Source organism: Salvelinus sp. IW2-2015, linkage group LG36, assembly GCF_002910315.2.
Source record: "Salvelinus sp. IW2-2015 linkage group LG36, ASM291031v2, whole genome shotgun sequence".
NCBI classification, from domain to species: Eukaryota; Metazoa; Chordata; class Actinopteri; order Salmoniformes; family Salmonidae; genus Salvelinus; species Salvelinus sp. IW2-2015.
This window is the reverse complement of record NC_036875.1, coordinates 18,019,584-18,027,480: the sequence shown is the minus strand read 5'-3', so window position 1 is coordinate 18,027,480 and position 7,897 is coordinate 18,019,584.

Sequence of the window (7,897 nt, the reverse complement as noted above, 5' to 3'; positions counted from 1 at the left end):
GCATGTTTTAAGACTTGTGTTATAAATCTAGGACAGACTATTGCCTGGAGTGGCTGTGGAGAGGAGCAGTGAAGTTGGTGTTGAGATTTGATGGGCTTCAGTTCATTTGAGAGATTTCATTAACACCATGTTTCACTTGTCTCATTTATGGAATTCTTCTGTTATCAAATCAGGGTTGTGTTCAATAGTGCACAATTTAGCCAAATGTTTTGCAATTTAAAATGAAGATGCGCATTCTTATTGGGCAAGTTCGGGTAGTACACCTGCGCTGTATTTCAACATTCCTACTGAACACAACCCTGTTGTGATCAAGTCACTGGTTATTGAGTTGAATACCAGAAGCATTTAGGATTATCTGACCACAAATCAGTGGTTGAGGTTAAGAGCATGCTGGATGATCCCTGCACGCACATACAGGTTTTTAGTGACAGGTTTTTAGTGGGGGTTGCTGTGCAGGAACACACACTGGTGCGCTCACACTATAAAACAAACATTATTTATTATATACGTTATTATATGCAAATGTACTTGCACACTTGTTCTACCAGACGCGCGCACACACTGCCTCTCAGACAACCTATTAGCCTGTTCAGTTCTATATGTGAGTGTGCTCTGCTGACTAACCAGCAGGACAGACACATGGATCACGTCATACATGATCGACAGGTAAGAACACAGTGTCTGTACTGTGTTTTATGATATTAAAAAATATATATGTCCAGTTATAATTATAACTGTCAGACTTTTATTCTCAGAATACCTAAATGGCATTTTAGGTTTGGCTCCATGGTGATGTTATAATGCAATATTTCCTCATTGTTACAATGAGTTGATTTTGAAGGGTCTTATGCTTGTTACCTATTTTAATGCAGTTTATTTTTTTTGCCCTTGACTAAAATTCAAAACAGTTTTTCCAGAACACTGCTTATAAACTGCAAATAAATTACTAGGTATTTTGTTAACCATTCGTGAAACTGAATCCTTGTGTATCATTAGTTCATGTATTTATTCACACTTAATACTAAACTATCCAGTAAGGTGCCTGTAGTCATGTATATAACGCTATTAATATTTATACGCGTTCTGAACCGTTTATAAACAGACCATTGTTGGTGTGTGAATGGTTTCAGATCTTTTAATCTGTCGGGTGTCAAAACCAAGTGTAGAACGTGCACTACAGGCAGGTAGGTGTCTAGAAACCTTAGATTGGGCACTTTCACTGGAGTGACGGACACACTAACAAATTCCTGCCATAGGCCAATCCAGTGTTGTGATTTGCTATTATGAGTCTTCTGTTAGCGATGCGCTGCAGAGCGGTCTGTTTAGCTAGCTAGCCGGGTTGATCAGTAATCGCTGAACGATTTTAGAGACACAGCAGCTTGATAACAAAATTAATTTGGGTAAAAATTATAATAGGTATACTATACCTTCTGTTGAGTGGAATCTACCTGCTAAACGTAGCTAGATTACTTGTTAGCCAGCAAAACGAAATGCAGACAGCACTAGCAAACACTACAACGAGTCACCTAATTTCATGCAGTAGCCAATATTCAGTGAATTCGAATAGTATTCAGACCCATTTGACTTTTTCCACATTTTGTTACGTTACAGCCTTAAACAGGCTGACCACACCGCTTGCGTTGCAAAATAAATGTAGGAATCTGTTATTCAATCATTGCACCCACACTGCTTGCGAGTCAACGAGCGTCTGCGTTGCCAAGGGCTAAAATAGAACTCCTTTCTATTTCTGATGCAGATCACGCTGAAAGTCCTGCCTCTCCGATCTCATTGGTTTATAGAAGCAGGTACCCACGTGCCATCTCCTCATTGGTTATACCCACGTGGGTGACTGAAAGACGAATGAGGTTGGTGGCGGTAATGCACCTAATTTATGAAAGTTGCCAATAGCAATATAAAGTCMAAAAAAGAAAAAGCCTGGAAGGAAGAGAGATGACTAGAAACGATTTGGTTGACCTTTTTATGTGTGGATTAATTGTCGGAGTAGAGGACCTTGTGCATTTCAGGCAAATAACAACTCACTGTTTATATCCCAGGACAAATTAGCTAGCAAGTGCAAGCCGGTTTGGGTTCCGTGTTATTCTTAAATTGATTGATTTGTTTCCCCCCCTCTTTGATCTACACACAACCTGTTTTTGCTTTGTCATTATGGGGTTTTAGAACATTTAGCAAATTTATACAAAAACTGAAATCACATTTACTTAAATATTCAAAACCGTTAATCAGTACTCAAGTGTTCTTGGGTATGACGCTACAAGTTTGGCACATGTATTTGGGGAGTTTCTCCCATTCTTCTCTGCAGATCCGCTCAAGCTCTGTCAGGTTGGATGGGGAGCATTGCTGCACCGCTATTTTTAGGTCTCACCAGAGATGTTCCATCGGGTTCAAGTCCGGGCTCTGGCTGGGCCACTCAAGGACATTCAGAGACTTGTCCCGATGCCACTCCTGTGTTTTCTTGGCTGTGTGCTTAGTGGCATTGTCCTGTTGGACAATGACCCTAACGGAAGCCACTCCTCAGTAAAACGCTCATGACAGCCTGCTTGGAGTTTGCCAAAAGGCACCTAAAGACTCTCAAACCATGAGAAACAAGATTCTCTGGTCTGATGAACGCAAGATTGAACTCTTTGGCCTGAATGCCAAGCGTCATGTCTGGAGGAAACCTGGCTCCATCCCTATGGTGAAGCATGTTTGTGGAAGTATCATCCCGTGGGGATGTTTTTCAGCGATATGGACTGGGAGACTAGTCAGAATCGAGGGAAAGATGAACGGAGCAAAGTACAGAGAGATCCTTGATGAAAACCTGCTCAGGAATGACCTCAGACTGGGGCGAAGGTTCACCTTCCAACAGTACAACGACCCAAACACACAGCCAAGACAACGCAGGAGTGGCTTCGGGACAAGTGTCTGAATGTCCTTGAGTGGCCCAGCCAGAGCCTGGCCGTCAAGCCAGCTGGACCTACCTATCCAGAACTAACTATCTGTCAGCTATCTTGCTGGCCAGCCAGACCTACCTATCTGGCTGGTCGGCCAGCTGGACCTAGCTATCTGGCCGGCCAGACCTACCTATTTGGTTGGCCGGCAGGCTGGACCTACTGATCTGCCCGGCCGGCTGGCCCGACCTACCTGTCTGGCCTTCAGGCAGTCTGGACGAAGCTATCTGGATGGCCGGACATACGACATGCAGCTCGTGTGTTCCTCTTCACCCTGTACACCTCTCTCTTGTCTAACATAATGTAATGGAGGGAGTTTATCATTGCGTTTGCCTTTTATGTACCTGATTCCCCTTATGGACTATGGGCCCGATTCAGACTTTCATACGCGTTTTGATTTAAGCACTTGTCAGTATTGGTATTCAGACTTACCTTACGCAGGTGCGCAACGAGCTCTTTCGGAGTGGCTCCCTTACATGCACTGAATTCATTTAATTCAATCACTGAAAACCCTCCCACTTGCTGGCCAACATATTTCCTTACGGAGTTTCATTCAGTCCGTGAAATCCGGGATCCTTGGGACGTCCCTACACCCTTGAAGTTGACATTTTTAAAAGGGTTAGTTTCGTGTTAGGGTTCAGGGTAGGGATGTCCCAAGGATCCTAGGATTGCACTGGCCATTTTCATTCAAAGCTGTTTTCAGTTAAATTTCCATTCAATTTTGAAAGAGCAGAAAACTGTAACTAAGGGTTGACCAATAGTCCTATAAATCTTCCCTAATCCTGGAACTGATATGACAACGGTCCAGTCATCATAAATGTAAACCATGCTCCAGGTTTAAATTGCCAGACTTAGTCTGCGTTCCATGATGATTCCATGAAGTGGGCTAGATGTCAAATTATTGAGCAACGTGTGATAAGTTAAATATGATCCACTATTGCTAGTGACCCTCAGGATCAACCACACAGACATGAGCCGACATTTGCATTGTTTACTGTGCATGCAGTCTCTGCGAACGTGGGAACATTGCCTTTAAATTTCAATCGAACTATAATGTGGATCTTCCGAGATACGGATTGAGTTGAGCCTGCTGTTAACTTTTTGATGTGAGATTAGTAGGCGGACTAGGGGTGACAAACCCCTGGGCTGGGATAGAGCCTGCAAGGCCATGGTGTCATATTACATAACTGTGATTTATATTATGTATGTACTATATCATATATCATTTAATGCATTCATGTATTATTTAATGTATTTATATTGGTTGATCAAAAATATATACATTAACTAATAATTAGGGATTATAATTTCCTTTTGGATTGAACCACTGCTGATCTGAAATAACTGGATGGTATGGCCTGACCGTGATAGTGATAATGAGCTAGGAGTTTTCCCCATTTTACTTGCACCCATCCAGTTCTTTCAATCAAATTTCAATCAAATGTATTTATATAGCCCTTCTTACATCAGTTGATATCTCAAAGTGCTGTACAGAAACCCAGCCTAAAACCCCAAACAGCAAGCAATGCAGGTGTAGAAGCACGGTGGCTAGGAAAAACTCCCTAGAAAGGCCAAAACCTAGGAAGAAACCTAGAGAGGAACCAGGCTATGAGGGGTGGCCAGTCCTCTTCTGGCTGTGCCGGGTGGAGATTATAATAGAACATGGCCAAGATGATCAAATGTTCATAAATGACCAGCATGGTCAAATAATAATAATCACAGTAGTTGTCGAGGGTGCAGCAAGTCAGCACCTCAGGAGTAAATGTCAGTTGGCTTTTTATAGCCGATCATTAAGAGTATCTCTACCGCTCCTGCGGTCTCTAGAGAGTTGAAAACAGCAGGTCTGGGACAGGTAGCAGGTCTGGGACAGGTAGCAGGTCTGGGACAGGTAGCACGTCCGGTGAACAGGTCAGGGTTCCATAGCCGCAGGCAGAACAGTTGAAACTGGAGCAGCAGCACGGCCAGGTGGACTGCGGACAGCAAGGAGTCATCATGCCAGGTAGTCCTGAGGCATGGTCCTAGGGCTCAGGTCCTCCGAGAGAAAGAGAGAATTATTAGAGAGCATACTTAAATTCACAACAGGACACCGGATAAGACAGGAGAAGTACTCCAGATATAACAAACTGACCCGAGCCCCCCGACACATAAACTAATGCAGCATAAATACTGGAGGCTGAACAGGAGGGTCAGGAGACACTGTGGCCCCATCCGATGATACCCCCGGACAGGGCAAACAAGGAAGATATAACCCCACCCACTTTGCCAAAGCACAGCCCCCAAACCATTAGAGGGATATCTTCAACCACCAACTTCCCATCCTGAGACAAGGCCGAGTAAGCCACAAAGATCTCCGCCACGGCACAACCCAAGGGGGGCGCCAACCCAGACAGGAAGATCACGTCAGTGACTCAACCCACTCAAGTGACGCACCCCTCCTAGGGGACGGCATGAAAGAGCACCAGTAAGCCAGTGATCAGCCCTTGTAATAGGGTTAGAGGCAATAATCTGTGGAGAGAGGGGAACCAGCCAGGCAGAGACAGCAAGGGGCGGTTTCGTTGCTCCGAACCTTTCCGTTCACCTTCACACTCCTGGGCCAGAGACTACACTCAATCATATGACCCACTGAAGAGATGAGTCTTCAGTAAAGACTTAAAAGTGAGACCGAGTCTGCGTCTCTCACATGGGTAGGCAGACCATTCCATAAAAATTGAGATCTATAGAGAGAAAGCCCTGCCTCCAGCTGTTTGCTTAGAAATTCTAGGGATAATTAGGAGGCCTGCGCCTTGTACCGTAGCGTACGTGTAGGTATGTACGGCAGGACCAAATCTGAAAGAATAGGTAGGAGCAAGCCCATGTAATGCTTTGTAGGTTAGCAGTAAAATCTTGAAATCAGCCCTTGCCTAACAGCAAGCCAGTGTATGGAGGCTAGCACTGGAGTAATATGATAATTTTTTGGGGTTCTAGTCAGGATTCTAGCAGCCGTATTTAGCACTAACTGAAGTTTATTTGTGCTTTATCCGGGTAGCCGGAAAGTAGAGCATTGCAGTAGTCTAACCTAGAAGTAACAAAAGCATGGATGAATTTTTCTGCATCATTTTTGGACAGAAAGTTTCAGATTTTTGCAATGTTACGTAGATGGAAAAAAGCTGTCCTTGAAACAGTCTTGATATGTTCGTCAAAAGAGAGATCAGGGTCCAGAGTAACACCGAGGTCCTTCACAGTTTATTTGAGACAACTTTACAACCATCAAGATTAATTGTCAGATTCAACAGAAGATCTCTTTGTTTCTTGGGACCTAGAACAAGCATTCTGTTTTGTCCGAGTTTAAAGTAGAACGTTTTCAGCCATCCACTTCCTTATGTCTGAAACACAGGCTTCTAGCGAGGGCAATTTTGGGGCTTCACCATGTTTCATTGAAATGTACAGCTGTGTGTCATCCGCATAGCAGTGAAAGTTAACATTATGTTTTCAAATGACATCCCCAAGAGGTAAAATATATAGTGAAAACAAATAGTGGTCCTAAAACGGAACCTTGAGGAACACCAAAATGTACAGTTGATTTGTCAGAGGACAAACCATTCACAGAGACAAACTGATATCTTTCCGACAGATAAGATCTAAACCAGGCCAGAACTTGTCCATGTAGACCAATTTGGTTTCCAATCTCTCCAAAAGAATGTGGTGATCGATAGTATCAAAGCAGCACTAAGGTCTAGGAGCACAAAGGACAGATGCAGAGCCTCGGTCTGACCCCATTAAAAGGTAATTTACCACCTTCGCAAGTGCAGTCTCAGTGCTATGATGGGGTCTAAAACCAGACTGAAGCATTTCGAGTGGCATTTTCCCGTATGGTTGATGAGGATCTCCATATGAAAATGTACAGTCCCTTACCAGACGTCCACGGCTCAGGTCGTCACCCAAGGCCCGGTCTTCCGGGAAGTCATCAAATAAAGTCTCTCGAACATTTGGTTCCGCGTTACAAAAATGTATACATTTTTGGACATTTTTCCGCGCTGTACCGGAAAATTCCACTAGATGGTGACTGGCTACTTATTGCAAATGGATAAAACATCACCAAATGGACATGGCCGTTTCTCGTAAACGGAAAAGACTTCGAAGACAACTCGGTGAGCACAGGTTTGGCCAAATGTGCTTTTAGTCCAGAAAAAATATGGCGTCAAGGCCTCAACGCTCTTTCAGTTAATGCCCATTTTCTGTGATTAAAGGTCGAAAACGTAATACAGCGCAAATTTGACCGTGTCACGTCAAACTACATAAACCTACGGCTAAGGAAAAAAAGAACCAGCCATTTATCTATCGTAATTTAAGTGAAATCGTTCAACGTCCGTTTGGTGATGGTTAAAGAAATGTTTTTTTCCCCCAAAAAAGTTATAGATCCAATTGCGGCGTGTTCAGGCGAATCCTTACGGATTCGGAGCTCTACGTGATTTCTGTGATTTTTCTGTACTCACACACACACACACACACACACACACACACACACACACACACACAACACACACACACACACACACACACACACACACACACACCACACACACACACACCACACACACACACACACACACACACACACACACACACAACACACACACACACACACACACACACACACACACACACACACACAAACAGTCAATGGGAGTGACAGTCAGAGGCTTACAGACACACAGAGCCTGCATATAGTTATCTGCGTTTGAACTATCAAGAAACCTTCAGACCTAGAGCTCTGAAACTTTATATACCTGTTCTAGAGCTTAAGTCGATAGTGCACGGTGAGTTATGTGGCTCTAGAATGTTCTCAGGCTGAAAACAGCGTCGTCCATTGCAATAACTTCAATTCATTTTGAACGTCGCGAAAATGACGACATTTAGAAAAGTCCCAGAATCACAAGACTACGTGCATTGAAACCGCCTCGGCCCATAGA